Source organism: Phalangium opilio, unplaced genomic scaffold (assembly GCF_054372755.1).
Source record: "Phalangium opilio isolate 3A_F unplaced genomic scaffold, DU_Popi_V2 ptg000022l_1, whole genome shotgun sequence".
Classification (NCBI taxonomy): Eukaryota; Metazoa; Arthropoda; class Arachnida; order Opiliones; family Phalangiidae; genus Phalangium; species Phalangium opilio.
The window spans coordinates 1,148,483-1,166,451 of NW_028324154.1; the positions used below are offsets into that span (position 1 = coordinate 1,148,483).

The 17,969-nt window shown below is 46.2% G+C and overlaps 1 long non-coding RNA gene across 2 annotated transcripts; it reads right to left on the bottom strand.

Annotated features, from left to right (window-relative positions):
• Positions 1-4,097: 4,097 nt before the first annotated feature.
• On the bottom strand, positions 4,098-4,673 carry LOC149694697 (uncharacterized). 2 transcript variants are annotated; one of them, XR_016382476.1, is made up of 3 exons: positions 4,496-4,673; positions 4,244-4,424; positions 4,098-4,173 (listed from the first exon to the last, which is right to left on the bottom strand). It is a non-coding gene; the product is annotated as an uncharacterized LOC149694697 (long non-coding RNA). The 2 variants fall into 2 exon arrangements; XR_016382477.1 differs by having other exon boundaries at positions 4,102-4,190.
• Between the last annotated feature and the right edge of the window lie 13,296 nt (positions 4,674-17,969).

The window sequence follows — 17,969 nt, forward strand, 5'->3', positions numbered from 1 at the left end:
ATAAATGAATCATTAAAATCTGGATAAAAGACATTATTTACAAAAAACCTTTGGTATATTATTGAGTGCGTGAGAACTGTTTTAAAAGTTGTGATTGAATTAGTTTGGTATGACTTCAACTCGCTATGAGGAACACATTGTAGAGCAAACGTATAACACGAAACACGTAAATGGACACCGACAAATGGTGGGCTGCGTATTTATTTCACTATTGGGCTTAGTTTCCAGAATTAAAACGTATTGTAGTTCAAATTAAAAGCTGCAATCCTTTTAAATATCACTAACGAGGAACTGTTTCTATCATGGTCTACACTGGAAATCTAGCTGTAAATATAAACGATGTCGCATGTTTCTGTTAAATAGTAAATCTTTGACACGAACCATTTTGAAAAGAATGGAAAATTTAATGATACAAAATTTTTGGGCAAATGTAATTTTGGTGAAAAAAACGAAGATAACTATTTTTTTTTAAATAATTGATGTTTTATAATCATGTCTTTAAAGAAAAAGTTTAATATCTGTTCATAGCCGACTTGTATTAATAAAGGCCTATAGGTAGGAAGATAACCATGGGGCGGCATACCGATTTTTTAGCGACCGCTAGATGTCGTTCCTAGGGGGAAAATTTTGTGGCGGGAACTTCAAAACGAATGAAAATGCCAATAGGAGAAAGCTTACTTTTTGTCTTGAGGTTGGGTTTTTTTTTGGAATAAAGTAAGGCAGTTTTTTTTAGAAGTAATACATTTACTTGATAACAATATATTTGTCTTTATTTCATTTAAAGTGCGTTTAGTAAAGTATGTTTTCTACTTTCCTATCACAGTACAATGTAATATTTTCAAAATTAGTGTTTTGATAAGTACCTAACATATGAAACTTTTTAAATCACATTACGAATTTTCATATTTTCGGGATAAGGGTTTTTATTTGTACGTTTTGACTGTTTCTTCAACGTCACTTATATCTTTGGCATAGTTGATCATTAGGGGTTTGACAAGATTATCTAACATAATATCACATAAATTAATATATACCTATTCCTTCCCCATTTTCAGCGTACCTATTCCTCCCCCATTTTCAGCGTAACTATTCCTCCCCCACTTTCAGCGTACCTATTCCTCCCCCATTTTCAGCGTACCTATTCCTCCCCCATTTTCAGCGTACCTATTCCTCCCCCATTTTCAGCGTACCTATTCCTCCCCCATTTTCAGAGTACCTATTCCTCCCCCATTTTCAGCGTACCTATTCCTCCCCCATTTTCAGCGTACCTATTCCTCCCCCATTTTCAGCGTACCTATTCCTCCACCATTTTCAGCGTACCTATTCCTCCTCCATTTTCAGCGTACCTATTCCTCCCCTATTTTCACCGTACCTATTCTTCCCCCATTTTCAGCGTACCTATTCCTCCCCCATTTTCAGCGTCCCACCAGACCCAATTTTTTCCGCAGTTAAGGTGCGTATTTCCCTCAGATTTCGTATCCACCCCCATCATCCTTGCCCTAAAATACCCCAGTAATGTTTTGGTAAATATAGACATATTCACAGGGTTGGCCAAATTACATGAACCTCAAATAAAAAATTATAATTACAAATCAAAACTATATTAAATTACAAATTATAAATCATCGTAGGATTCGTATCTGACTTTGTTAAAGAACCCTTAATGTTTCTACCTCGCCAAAATACTTTAGGTATTTTAAAGTATGCAATAACGCAATAAGTTACTAAACTTTTTCAATCCTACTGTATATAGTCATTTATGTGATATTATGTTAGATAAGCTTGTCAAACCCTAATGATCCCCCGAAAATATGCAAAGTTGTAATGTGATTCAAAAAATTTCATATATTAGGTACTAATCAAAACACTTATTTTGAAAGTATTACATTGTACTGTGATAGAAAAGTAGGAAACATACTTTACTAAACGCACTCTAAATGAGATAAAGACAAATATATTGTTATCAAGTAAATGTATTACTTCTAAAACAAATTGCCTTACTTTATTTCAAAAAAAACCCAACCTCAAGACAAAAAGTAAGCTTTGTCCTATTGGCATTTTCATTCGTTTTGAAGTTCCCGCCACAAAATTTTCCCCCTAAGGGCGACATCTAGCGGCGGCAGATCACGACGGCCATTGCCAATATCAGAAAAAAACCGAGGATCACCTATAGGCCTTTATTAATACAAGTCGGCTATGATCTGTTACTTCGGTCATTCCATTTTGTTTTCTTATCATTTACTTTTTCAAGTCTTTGTCCACGAAGACATTTTTTATTAATATCTGTTCCTTCAGTCTTCATTTTAATTAAGATTGTTAAGAAACTGTGGCATTTTTAAAATCTGCACTAAGCACAAACATAAATATAGGGGAGCGTAAGCATAAGGGACCTAGTTAGTTACTAATGCTTTCAGGTACCAGTTAATCAGTTATCACCAATGAGATTAATTTATCACTGAAAACATCAAATTTCCATACTAAAATTATTTTGCCCTTTCCTTATCCCCTGGCTTTGAGCATTAAAATATTTAAAATAACTCTGAGGATTATCTAGAAACATTTCTACTGATATTTCAAATTGAGAAGAATCAGAGTCATCGTTTTGAGTCTTTCAGATGACTGGCTTGGACTTATGTTGCTGGTATTTGGTTTTCGTTGTAGCAGTGTAACCAGGGATAATGGAATTGAGATGGATTGCAAATGATGATGGGCGACCTACGGCACCGCATCTCTCCCAATGTACCTCGCGCACGCCCCTACCCTTCGGTAGGCGATTGCTAAGTGCTGCCGCGTAGCGCCATTTTATTTGTATGAGAGCTAGCTTCTAATTTTAAGATAGAGGGGGCGCCCTTTACAATTTCATCCAGTACGAGTGTACGACCCTACCTAACCGCTGAGGATGCTGGGAGGACTAGGGTGCCGTAGGTGGGGGTACACAGGCAACGCTATAGGTATGGGGGTTTCCAATACAAGGTGTAACCAAAGAGAATATAGGGGAGGAGTGGAAAGAGGGGAAAATCTTGTTGCTCTTTTCTACCGCGCATCTTCAATTCGCAGTACCGAGGCATTTCCGTTTGAGACATTTAACGGTATCGTAGGTGGCGCGACTGAGCCGGAAACTCCCTCGTACCACTAGTATAATTTAGGGGCAACAATGTAATAGGGACTTGGCAGTACTACGTCATGCAACGTCAGGCTACCTTCCACTAGTGCTTAAACACATACCAGGAGGAGGGGCTTATATAGCTTTCATTCTGTTAAAAAAACATACCATAATGGCGCTGGGGGCGGAGTTAAGCCCGAATTGCCAAGTCCCTATTTAGCCTTGTGGAGCGGGGGATCTTCAACTCCTCCCCTAGATTCTCTTTGGTGTAACTGAGACAAAGATTCTTCCTGCAAGCATAGCCCACTCGATCCGCGCTCATGGACGCAAGCTGCTCGTGCTATATAATAATATTTGACCACGTCGTCTACTAAACTTAGGAATTGGACAATTAAACTTTTTGAGTTAATGTCTGGACTCTGGTTACCCTTGCATTTTCTTAGTGGTTCCGTGGTTTTATTTTTAAACTGGTCATTTGCCCTGTATCATTATTGTGTAAGAGACAGCCTGGCAGCCCCGTATTTGTTTACCCTGCCCATAGCCCACTAGATCACGCGTAACACTACGCAAGATGCAGAGTAGCGTCCGTGAGCATGGATCGAGTGGGCTATGCCCTGCCTGGCCAAGTCAGCTGACTTAGGTGAAATATTTATTACTTCTATGCGACTTAATTCTAGACATTCTTGAACGAATCATCTTGTGAAAATTTTATAAGACAGGCTTCTGGCGCTGGGTTTTTTCCGAGCCAAATTTGCTTTTTAAATTTAAAAAAAATTAATTTCAACCGTTTTTCCTCTCTTCAGAAATTACTAATGATAGTGTGTTACATATTTATCCAAAATTTATATTAATTAACACACTGTACATCCCTTTAATTTGTAATTTCGCGCTTGGAAGAGGCTGAATTAAAAATTGATTTGATGACAGGAATTAGTGATAGTGTGATTGAATCTATCATTTATTTTGCCAGCAAAAAACGTATCTTCGTAGCAGTAACCCTTGTCTAGAAACCAGGGAATGAACCCTTCTGCGTAGTTTGAATTAATCTACTTTACACATCAAAAATGTATCTAATTTAAACAAAAACCTTTATTCTAAATTATAGCGGTTATAAATAGTAATTAAAAACGTAACTGTTACCTAATAAAAATGATTGCAAGAGCCGGGATAAAAAACTGGTTTGTCAGCAGGGTTTAGTGATCGTGTGATTTAATCTATCATTTATTTTACCACTAATTTAAACAAACAAAATGATCTGCGCAGTGGTTACCGTTGACCGCATGCACCAGATATATTCTCTGTAGCGTTTATCGTTGGTAATCTGGCCATTCTTTATTGTTTTCTTAGGTAACGTTACAATGAGCGCAAAATAATTAGTAATTCAATTGTTACCTAGTACAAATGATTGGAAGGACCTGAATTAAAAATATTGGTTGATTTGGTGACAGGGTTTAGTGATAGTGTGATTGAATCTATCATTTATTTTACCAGTAAAAAACGTATCTTCGTAGCGGTAACCGTTGCCTGACGGCACCAGTCGAGAAACCAGGGAACGAACCCTTGTGCGTAGTTTGCACAAAGTTTAATATCTGTTACTTCGGTTATTCCATTTTGTTTTCTTATCATTTACTTTTTCAAGTCTTTGTCCACGAAGACATTTTTTATTAATATCTGTTCCTTCAGTCTTCATTTTAATTAAGATTGTTAAGAAACTGTTGCATTTTAAAAATCTCCACTAAGCACAAATATAAATATAGAGGAGCGTAACCATAAGGGACCTAATATTGCTAGTTAGTGACTAATGCTTTCAGGTACCAGTTAATCAGTTATCACCAATGAGATTAATTTATCACTGAAAACATCAAATTTTCATAATAAAATTATTTTGGCCTTTTTCAAGTGCTACTATTATTCTTTTTTATTGGGCGCGTTTCCGCATATATTTAATTTGATTCTTCCGCAATTCACCCAAAACAGTTTCCCCTATTCCCTGTTCTCCCCAACCCACTTCTCCCGATATTATTAAATATTTAAATATATGCGGAAACGTGCCCAATAAAAAAGAATAATAGTAGCACTTGAAAAACCTTTTAAGAATAAAAATAACACTTAATTATATAAAAGCAATGACTCGCCAAAGTTCTTTGTGTCCTTACACCAATTTGAAGCTGTAATTCTCAGGTAAAAAACGTCCCTATCAGTTAGAACACCTTGTTGTCCTATTTGCAATTAAAAAAAGCATTTTTTCTATTGAAATTTACAGTATAAAAGAAACCTTAACCTAATGTTTTTACCAAGGTATCGTCATATTAGTTTAATTAGTAACATGGCTGACAGAATTTTTATTCGACTGGAAATAGTTCGGCTTCATGAGCAAGGTCTTTGCAATAGAGCAATAGCGCGGCAATTAAATGTTTCACCGACCACAGTGGCTACATGGATTGATCGTCAAAGAAATAATGAATTTAACGGTGGAGCTGATAGGGAGAGAGCCGGACGACCAAGGGCCCTAACGGACAGAGACCTCCGTCTGATAGGTCGGACGAGTAGGGCACAACCTTTTTTAACCGCGAGGCTCGTTAGAGCTAAACTGGAGCTGCAAGCCAGTGTAAGAACTGTGGGAAGAGCCTTGGCAAGCCAAGGGCTGCACGGAAGGGTCGCTTGCCAAAAAGATAAGTTGACTGCGGCAAACCGACAAGCGAGGTTCGAATTTGCTCAAGAGCATTTAAATTGGACACTGGAGCAGTGGGAAACCGTGGTCTTTACGGTTGAGAAGAGTTTCGTCGTTGGACATAATGGCCAGGTAATTTTAATTAGTTCGGAAGTGTGTTGAATGAGGAGATAGACATAGAGTAACAAAGCCTATCGTTAGAGTATTTATTACTTTACACTCGCTCACCATTAATCAAGTATGTTTGACGTTTTAAAGATATGGGTTAGAAGACCTGTTGGCATGCGCTACAGAGAGCCCTACATCACCGAGGTTCAACGCAGTGGTCGATTTTCCGTAAACGTTTGGGGTTGGCTATCGGCGGTGAATTCCGGATGTTTGGTTCATATCGAAGGACGAAACAATGCCCAACGATATGTCCAACTCTTGGAAAACGACGCTTTGCCCAGCATATTGGAAAGGTTTCCCGACGGAAACTTTACCTTCATGCAAGACCGCGCTCCAATACATACGGCAAGATTGGCCACAGAAGCGCTGGAGAGGCTTAGTGCGACTCACGGTTTTAGGGTAAGTGTCTTATCACCGATGTTAAATGTTCTATCACAGCTTAATTAACGATAGCATTACATTATTTCTGTTAATGTATCGTAAAGGTTATGAACTGACCTTCAAAAGGGTGCGACATGAACCCGATAGAAAATCTCTGGGCGGAAATGGTCCGAAACGTTGACCATGTCAACGTTAGAAATGCAGAACAATTACTGGAAGCTGTGCAAAATGCTTGGCGAGATATAAAATTAAACGTGGAGTTATTCCAGTCCTACCACAACTCGATGCCTAATAGGATTCGAGAGGTCTACGAAAACCAAGGATATTGGTCGCGTTATTGAAACGTCGTTTTGTGCAATAAGCCCATTTATTTTTTTGTTTTTTCTTTATTCCAAGTATGCCAAGTTAAATAACCCCGATTTATAAAATATATGCAGCTATGTTTCTATAATGTCCAATGCTAAGTAACATTATTTTGTTTTGGTTCGAATGCTGTCATCATACTTAGAAAATACAGCGGCCACACATTTTCGATTTATGTTAAAACTATTTCCAATAAAATGAAACTAGATCCTTAAATTATGAACTTTGAGTTGACACATGATCTTTACTTCTTTCTTTGGGGGAAAACAACAATTGTCCTAAGTAGGCTTATAATAAAATTACAACTTTATATGCTCTCCGATAACGTTTAGGAAAATACTTTGCGAGATTATACACAATGCTTAATTCATCTTGAATTGTTTCACCGTAAATATTAACTTCATTGGATTTACTTCTGTGTGTTTTTACACATTTCTGCGCCACAATCTGTCTAAAATTCACATATATAAATTCAAATACTATTTGAAACAAACCATTAAGGTTGCAGTTGTAAAGTAGTACTACGATTATATGGTCCGATTCTTGGTATACCCTACGGTTACAATGTTAAAAAACATAATAACCTACCTTCTTGAAAACACAATACGAAAGAGACATTTTCTGTAAATTTCACGAATACCAACCGTTCTACTATTACGTAGGGCTTTTTATTTTTGTCAAATATTACGTTCCAAAATTCAATCTTAGGTATCATTGCAAAAAAGGCAACGAAAGTTTAAAGAGGTAGTTGTTAATTTTCAAATGTGCAGGATTTAAGAAAATTGAACACTAAACCGATAAAGCTCGAAAGTATAGAAAACTTAAGCACATAAATATATTTCTGTCATAAGAATAATTGTAGTCATAACCGTAAACATACTTCAATAATTTGAATTACATCAGGGATTCTACATGTAAGAGGTATCGGAAGCGGACATATAACCTAAGTTAAACATCTGGCTCGGGCAGAGGGGTCTTTTAACTAGTAGAGGCGAAGGCTAGTGGTCCCTTTCAAGGACAAATTGAAAACAAATCCAAAGCTGGTGAAACACGGCTCAACTGCGCATGGCACACCGCTGCCGGAGCCACTCGTTTCTGATCCCTCTTACATCTAGAATCCCTGAGATTGATAAACATACGCGTAGTATTAAATGAAGGGCCCTTGTAACCATTCCCCATAATTTGTAACACTTTTTCTATATTCTTCATTTTCGATTTTCATCTATTTCGGATATTATGTCACTGGAATTCGATCAAACATTATTATAGACCAATTTGAAATTTCCTTAGCATAAGCCAACACTCAAGGGGTAAGCCCGCCATCGGGGTAAACTCGTGATTCTAAGAAGCTCCGCTAGAGGCAGTGCGAGTTGGCAATAGCCTCCTGCATGGCGTGAGCTCGGGACCCAATATAGCCCTGCTTCTTGGCGTGAAGCAGTTTACCCCGATGGCAGCCTCGCCCCTGCGTGTTATTTTATCTGTGTGTAATTTCCGAATTGGTCTATTAAAGTCCATTCTAACATCTATTCCTTAAGAGTTCACAACCTTCAATACACGTTGCTCCGCATTCGAAACATTTATTCTCTAGACGCTTCAAATGTATAATTAAACTTAAGTCCAACTCCTAGCCCAGTATACGTGATTAACGAGAAGCTTCCTCTAGGGCGCTGCCATAGCGAGTGACAGCCGGGCGTGCCTTTGTTAGTGGCTGACATGGAGAGTGAGTAAACGTGCCTCTGTAGCCTTGACTGAAGAATTCTCCGAAAAGGGGGAGGTAACCTCGTAAGTCCTGTATAGAGCCCCTCCCTTCAACACATAATGAAACGTTTAAATTATCTTAATGGCTCACTTAAACTATGGTTTGCCAACGCTGCTGACGGAGACGGCAAAAAATACCCATGGGCCTTAGTTGCTAACTCGCTATAAGGAAAATAAGACTCGCCTCTTCTTTCATCCCCCCCCCGTCGCGGGGAAGGGGGGTCGTGACTATGACGTGCGCCAAAATAACCCTGTTCTCCATTCCTTCTTAGAAAATTAAATGTGTTAATAATAAAACGAAAAGCCACCCAAATAGTATCGATCAAACATTTATTTTCCCAGGCGCCAAATACCATCATGCAAAATTCTGGAAACGTTTTCTTCTCGAAAATCCTCTCACTTTTAACGTATCACAAAACTCGTGTATTATATTTAATTCACTGAATACCATTTATGCAAACTCTAATTGTAATTCAAACATTTCTCAATTTCCAAACCGCCCTGAACATTCATTCCCATGTTAGTCTCTTCCCTTATTTCGTAACACCCGGTTTTCACTGGGCGAATTTTATGCGTTTTTCGCATTATTTTGCGGAAAAGGAAAAACCTTTCCTCTTTTTTTTTGGCGAATTTCGCGATTTTGCGTTGTGGGTGCTATTTCTATTTTTGCGAATTTTCCCGAGGCGCGTTTTTCTTTTCCGTTGGCACGAACCAATTATTGAGGGTTTGCTGGTCACGTGGTTAAGTCATCGCTTTTAATATTTCTGAATTTCAGGGTGAAATTACATTTAGTAGGGTTTGACCATCTTGTTTATCTCCGCTTTTCCTTTACTACAGAGTTAAGTTGATTCTGATACAACAAAATAATCGTTAGGCTTATTTTTCATCATTTTGGACGTCGCGTTTTGGGTCATAACTTTTGACTTTCTAAACCGATTTTCAATATGAAAATAGTTTTGGATTCTGTGTGGCAAGACGCGTGCAATGACCCCATTGTCGACCCATTTGGTGCATTATTTCGTCATGTCATTATCGGGGGTCTTTACCATTTCCGGTATTACTATCACCCAAATTATGCAACTGTGCAATATTTCTGTGCAAAATAATTTCGTGAAGAAGATCTATCTAGAAAGTCCTATTTTATTGCTCTAGTGCAAATAGAAATTAAATGGCAGCCAAATGAAAATGTCCAGAAACTTTTGTCGGGGACTGTACTTTTAAAAAAAATCATAAACACGATCCTTTAGTAGGTCACATCTATATCTATATAAATCAAAGTCCTGACTGACTGACTGACTGACTGATAATCAACGCCCAGCCCAAACCGCTTGCCCTAAAAGGCTGAAAATTTGCAGGAACGTTACTCATAAGTAGTAGGCGCGTACTAAGAAAGATTTTTCCAATCCGCCACCATCTTAAAAAATGGCGCCCAGAAATGTATAAAATATTCTCTATGCAATTAAGTACGCGCGTTTCAACCGATTTCACAAATATTTAGTACAATGGTTTCCTTTAACCTATAGACGGGCTGAATGGTCTTTCGGGTTCGATTTTTCGCCATCTTTTAAAATGGCGCCCAGAAATGTAAGAAAATATTCTCTATGCAATAAAGTCCGCGCGTTTCAACCGATTTCACAAATATTTAGTACAATGGTTTCCTTTAACCTATAGACGGGCTGAATGGTATTTTGGGTTCGATTTGTTGCCATCTTTTTAAATGACAGCAAAAACTTAAAAACCCTTCTTTATGGAATAATGTCTGCGTGAAAAGTAATAAAAAATATCCCGACGGGCTGACGGACTGTGCCGAGTGCCTTCGCTCGTAGGGTGCTACAAAAATATTAGTCATCAGTAAAATCTACACATTCTTTATATAATTTTAGATGGAAGTTCTTATTACACGCGAGCGACGCCGCGGGTAACGGCTAGTTACTATATAATGATCACAGAAAAAGGTAGTTATAGAAACCAGCGAATACAACTGTATTGTTAAAAAATGCTCAAAACTCAACACAAACACTGCTATTTCCCAAAACAGCAGCCGCTATTTCTAAAACAGCAGTTTTTAAAAACTCCGCTGTTTTTTTTTGAATCGTGGTTGCTATTTCGAGAACTACTCTACAGGGAACTGCTCATATGAGGCACACCCTCTACGCCAGCCACCGGATCGCCAACACCCTCTTCGCCTGCCACCGTATCGCCAACACCCAATTCGACTGCCACCGGATCGCCAACACCCTCTTCTCCTTCCGTCGGATCGCCAGCACCCTTTTCGCCTGCCACCGGATCGCCAGCACCCTCTTATCCTGCCACCGGATCGCCAGCACCCTCCCAGCCTGCCACCGGATCGCCAACACCCTCTTCTCCTGCCACCGGATCGCCAGCACCCTCCCCGCCTGCCACCGGATCGCCAGCACTCTCCCCGCCTGCCACCGGATCGCCAGTGCCCATTTTGCCTACCACCGGATCGCCAGCACTCTCCCCGCCTGCCACCGGATCGCCAGCGCCCATTTTGCCTACCACCGGATCGCCAACACCCATTTCGCCACCCACCGCATCACCAGACCCATTTCGCCAGCACAGATTTCATCCGCCACCGCATCGCCAACATCTTCTTCGCCCGCCACCGCATCGCCAACATCTTCTTCGCCCGCCACCGCATCGCCAACATCTTCTTCGCCCGCCACCGCATCGCCAACATCTTCTTCGCCCGCCACCGCATCGCCAACATCTTCTTCGCCCGCCACCGCATCGCCAACATCTTCTTCGCCCGCCACCGCATCGCCAACATCTTCTTCGCCCGCCACCGCATCGCCAACATCTTCTTCGCCCGCCACCGCATCGCCAACATCTTCTTCGCCCGCCACCGCATCGCCAACATCTTCTTCGCCCGCCACCGCATCGCCAACATCTTCTTCGCCCGCCACCGCATCGCCAACATCTTCTTCGCCCGCCACCGCATCGCCAACATCTTCTTCGCCCGCCACCGCATCGCCAACATCTTCTTCGCCCGCCACCGTATCGCCAACATCTTCTTCGCCCGCCACCGTATCGCCAACATCTTCGCCCGCCACCGCATCGCCAACATCTTCTTCGCCCGCCACCGCATCGCCAACATCTTCTTCGCCCGCCACCGCATCGCCAACATCTTCTTCGCCCGCCACCGCATCGCCAACATCTTCTTCGCCCGCCACCGCATCGCCAACATCTTCTTCGCCCGCCACCGCATCGCCAACATCTTCTTCGCCCGCCACCGCATCGCCAACATCTTCTTCGCCCGCCACCGCATCGCCAACATCTTCTTCGCCCGCCACCGCATCGCCAACATCTTCTTCGCCCGCCACCGCATCGCCAACATCTTCTTCGCCCGCCACCGCATCGCCAACATCTTCTTCGCCCGCCACCGTATCGCCAACATCTTCTTCGCCCGCCACCGTATCGCCAACATCTTCGCCCGCCACCGCATCGCCAACATCTTCTTCGCCCGCCACCGCATCGCCAACATCTTCTTCGCCCGCCACCGCATCGCCAACATCTTCTTCGCCCGCCACCGCATCGCCAACATCTTCTTCGCCCGCCACCGCATCGCCAACATCTTCTTCGCCCGCGACGAAGTTGTTTATTATGGTGTAACCTTGCCCAGCTGGGTTATATGAACTCAAAAAGAACTAGGTTGATATTTTGGTTAGGTTAAAGTTGATTATTTCAACAAAATATTATTAGGTCAGGTTAGGCTAGGTTTTCATTCGTTTTGTTAGACTTAGGTTAGTAATATTTTGGAAATGGTGTAACAATGTTACACTTTTTCCAAAAACCTTAATGTTTTCAATTATCTACTTCTGAAATAAAATAACCCTTCTTGAATTATAATATGCCTTTTCCAAAACATTACTTTTTACAATTATCTTCTTCCGAAATAAAATAACCTTTCTCGAATTATAATATGCCTTTTCAAAAATAATACTGTTTACAAATATCTAATTCCGAAATAAATAAATAAATAGTTGTATTATGCCTTTTCCTAATTATTGTAAACTGATGCAGCCTGAAGAATAGTACAATATTTAAATGTACTTTTAAAAAAATCATAAACACGATCCGTCAGCAGGTCACATTACTAATTAAATAATCACAGAAAAAGGTAGTTTTTGAAAACCAACGAATACAACTGTATTGTTAAAAAATGCTCAAAACTCAACACAAAAACTGCTATTTCCCAAAACAGCAGTCGTTTTTTCTAAAACAACAGTTTTTAAAACTCCGCTGTTTTTTTTTGGAATCGTGGTTGCTATTTCGAGAACTGCTCTACAGAGAACTCCTCATATGAGGTACACCCGGATCGCCAACACCCTCTTCGCCTGCCACTGGATCGCCAACACCCTCTTCGCCTGCCACTGGATCGCCAACACCCTCTTCGCCTGCCACTGGAACGCCAACACCCTCTTCGCCTGCCACTGGATCGTCAACACCCTCTTCGCCTGCCATTGGATCGCCAACACCCTAATAACCTGCCATCGGATCGCCAACACCCTCTTAACCTGCCACCGGATCGCCAACACTCTCTTAACCTGCCACCGGATCGCCAAGACCCTCTACGCCATCCATCGGATCGCCATCACCCTCTACGCCATCCATCGGATCGCCATCACCCTCTACGCCATCCATCGAATCGACATCACCCTCTACACCATCCATCGGATCGGCATCACCCTCTTAGCCTGCCATCGGATCGCCAGCACCCTCTACGCCAGCCATCGGATCGCCAGCACCCTTTTCGCCTGACACCTGATCGCCAGTACCCTCTCCTCCTGCCACCGGATCGCCATCACCCTCTACGCCATCCATCGGATCAGCATCACCCTCTTAGCCTGCCATCGGATCAGCATCACCCTCTTAGCCTGCCATCGGATCGCCAGCACCCTCTACGCCAGCCATCGGATCGCCAGCACCTTCTACGCCAGCCATCGGATCGCCAGCACCCTTTTTGCCTGCCACCGGATCGCCAGCACCCTCTTATCCTGCCACCTGATCGCCAGCACCCTCTTATTCTGCCACCTGATCGCCAGCACCCTCTTATTCTGCCACCTGATCGCCAGCACCCTCTTATCCTGCCACGTGATCGCCAGCACCCTCTTATCCTGCCACCTGATCGCCAGCACCCTCTTATCCTGCCACCTGATCGCCAGCACCCTCTTATCCTGCCACCTGATCGCCAGTACCTTCTCCTCCTGCCACCGGATCGCCAACACCCTCTACGCCATCCATCGGATCAGCATCACCCTCTTAGCCTGCCATCGGATCAGCATCACCCTCTTAGCCTGCCATCGGATCGCCAGCACCCTCTACGCCAGCCATCGGATCGCCAGCACCTTCTACGCCAGCCATCGGATCGTCAGCACCCTTTTTGCCTGCCACCGGATCGCCAGCACCCTCTTATCCTGCCACCTGATCGCCAGCACCCTCTTATCCTGCCACCTGATCGCCAGCACCCTCTTATTCTGCCACCTGATCGCCAGCACCCTCTTATCCTGCCACGTGATCGCCAGCACCCTCTTATCCTGCCACCTGATCGCCAGCACCCTCTTATCCTGCCACCTGATCGCCAGCACCCTCTTATCCTGCCACCTGATCGCCAGTACCTTCTCCTCCTGCCACCGGATCGCCAACACCCTCTACGCCATCCATCGGATCGGCATCACCCTCTTAGCCTGCCATCGGATCGCCAGCACCCTCTACGCCAGCCATCGGATCGCCAGCACCCTCTACGCCAGCCATCGGATCGCCAGCACCCTCTACGCCAGCCATCGGATCGCCAGCACCCTCTACGCCAGCCATCGAATCGCCAGCACCCTTTTCGCCTGCCACCGGATCGCCAGAACCCTCTTATCCTGCCACCGGATCGCCAGCACCCTCTTATCCTGCCACCTGATCGCTAGTACCCTCTCCTCCTGCCACTGGATCGCCAACACCCTCTCCTCCTGCCACTGGATCGCCAACACCCTCTTCGCCATCCATCGGATCGGCATCACCCTCTTAGCCTGCCATCGGGTCGCCAGCACCCTCTACGCCAGCCATCGGATAGCCAGCACCCTCTACGCCAGCCATCGGATCGCCAGCACCCTTTTCGCCTGCCACCGGATCGCCAGCACCCTCTTATCCTGCCACCTGATCGCCACCACCCTCTTATCCTGCCACCTGATCGCCAGCACCCTCTTATCCTGCCACCTGATCGCCAGCACCCTCTTATCCTGCCACCAGATCGCCAGCACCCTCTTATCCTGCCACCGGATCGCCAGTGCCTTCTCCTCCTGCCACCGGATCGCCAACACCCTCTACGCCATCCACTCAACACAAAAACTGCTATTTCCCAAAACAGCAGCCGTTTTTTCTAAAACAACAGTTTTTAAAACTACGCTGTTTTTTTGGAATCGTGGTTGCTATTTCGAGAACTGCTCTACAGAGAACTCCTCATATGAGGTACACCCGGATCGCCAACACCCTCTTCGCCTGCCACTGAATCGCCAACACCCTCTTCGCCTGCCACTGGATCGCCAACACCCTCTTCGCCTGCCACTGAATCGCCAACACCCTCTTCGCCTGCCACTGGATCGCCAACACCCTCTTCGCCTGCCACTGGAACGCCAACACCCTCTTCGCCTGCCACTGGATCGTCAACACCCTCTTCGCCTGCCACTGGATCGCCAACACCCTTATAACCTGCCATCGGATCGCCAACACCCTTATAACCTGCCATCGGATCGCCAACACCCTCTATGCCATCCATCGGATCGCCAAGACCCTCTACGCCATCCATCGGATCGCCATCAACATCTACGCCATCCATCGGATCGCCATCACCCTCTACGCCATCCATCGGATCGCCATCACCCTCTACGCCATCCATCGGATCGCCATCACCCTCTACGCCATCCATCGGATCGCCATCACCCTCTACGCCATCCATCGGATCGGCATCACCCTCTACGCCATCCATCGGATCGGCATCACCCTCTTAGCCTGCCATCGGATCGCCAGCACCCTCTACGCCAGCCATCGGATCACCAGCACTCTTTTCGCCTGCCACCTGATCGCCAGCACCCTCTTATCCTGCCACCTGATCGCCAGCACCCTCTTATCCTGCCACCTGATCGCCAGCACCCTCTTATCCTGCCACCTGATCGCCAGTACCCTCTCCTCCTGCCACCGGATCGCCATCACCCTCTACGCCATCCATCGGATCAGCATCACCCTCTTAGCCTGCCATCGGATCAGCATCACCCTCTTAGCCTGCCATCGGATCGCCAGCACCCTCTACGCCAGCCATCGGATCGCCAGCACCTTCTACGCCAGCCATCAGATCGCCAGCACCCTTTTTGCCTGCCACCGGATCGCCAGCACCCTCTTATCCTGCCACCTGATCGCCAGCACCCTCTTATCCTGCCACCTGATCGCCAGCACCCTCTTATCCTGCCACCTGATCGCCAGCACCCTCTTATCCTGCCACGTGATCGCCAGCACCCTCTTATCCTGCCACATGATCGCCAGCACCCTCTTATCCTGCCACCTGATCGCCAGCACCCTCTTATCCTGCCACCTGATCGCCAGTACCTTCTCCTCCTGCCACCGGATCGCCAACACCCTCTACGCCATCCATCGGATCGGCATCACCCTCTTAGCCTGCCATCGGATCGCCAGCACCCTCTACGCCAGCCATCGGATCGCCAGCACCCTCTACGCCAGCCATCGGATCGCCAGCACCCTCTACGCCAGCCATCGGATCGCCAGCACCCTCTACGCCAGCCATCGGATCGCCAGCACCCTCTACGCCAGCCATCGGATCGCCAGCACCCTCTACGCCAGCCATCGATTCGCCAGCACCCTTTTCGCCTGCCACCGGATCGCCAGCACCCTTTTCGCCTGCCACCGGATCGCCAGAACCCTCTTATCCTGCCACCGGATCGCCAGCACCCTCTTATCCTGCCACCTGATCGCTAGTACCCTCTCCTCCTGCCACTGGATCGCCAACACCCTCTACGCCATCCATCGGATCGGCATCACCCTCTTAGCCTGCCATCGGGTCGCCAGCACCCTCTACGCCAGCCATCGGATCGCCAGCACCCTCTACGCCAGCCATCGGATCGCCAGCACCCTTTTCGCCTGCCACCGGATCGCCAGCACCCTCTTATCCTGCCACCTGATCGCCACCACCCTCTTATCCTGCCACCTGATCGCCAGCACCCTCTTATCCTGCCACCTGATCGCCAGCACCCTCTTATCCTGCCACCAGATCGCCAGCACCCTCTTATCCTGCCACCGGATCGCCAGTACCTTCTCCTCCTGCCACCGGATCGCCAACACCCTCTACGCCATCCACTCAACACAAAAACTGCTATTTCCCAAAACAGCAGCCGTTTTTTCTAAAACAACAGTTTTTAAAACTACGCTGTTTTTTTGGAATCGTGGTTACTATTTCGAGAACTGCTCTACAGAGAACTCCTCATATGAGGTACACCCGGATCGCCAACATCTTCTTCGCCCGCCACCGCATCGCCAACATCTTCTTCGCCCGCCACCGCATCGCCAACATCTTCTTCGCCCGCCACCGCATCGCCAACATCTTCTTCGCCCGCCACCGCATCGCCAACATCTTCTTCGCCCGCCACCGCATCGCCAACATCTTCTTCGCCCGTCACCGCATCGCCAACATCTTCTTCGCCCGTCACCGCATCGCCAACATCTTCTTCGCCCGCCACCGCATCGCCAACATCTTCTTCGCCCGCCACCGCATCGCCAACATCTTCTTCGCCCGCCACCGCATCGCCAACATCTTCTTCGCCCGCCACCGCATCGCCAACATCTTCTTCGCCCGCCACCGCATCGCCAACATCTTCTTCGCCCGCCACCGCATCGCCAACATCTTCTTCGCCCGCCACCGCATCGCCAACATCTTCTTCGCCCGCCACCGTATCGCCAACATCTTCTTCGCCCGCCACCGCATCGCCAACATCTTCTTCGCCCGCCACCGCATCGCCAACATCTTCTTCGCCCGCCACCGCATCGCCAACATCTTCTTCGCCCGCCACCGCATCGCCAACATCTTCTTCGCCCGCCACCGCATCGCCAACATCTTCTTCGCCCGCCACCGCATCGCCAACATCTTCTTCGCCCGCCACCGCATCGCCAACATCTTCTTCGCCCGCCACCGCATCGCCAACATCTTCTTCGCCCGCCACCGCATCGCCAACATCTTCTTCGCCCGCCACCGCATCGCCAACATCTTCTTCGCCCGCTACCGCATCGCCAACATCTTCTTCGCCCGCCACCGCATCGCCAACATCTTCTTCGCCCGCCACCGCATCGCCAACATCTTCTTCGCCCGCCACCGCATCGCCAACATCTTCTTCGCCCGCCACCGCATCGCCAACATCTTCTTCGCCCGCCACCGCATCGCCAACATCTTCTTCGCCCGCCACCGCATCGCCAACATCTTCTTCGCCCGCCACCGTATCGCCAACATCTTCTTCG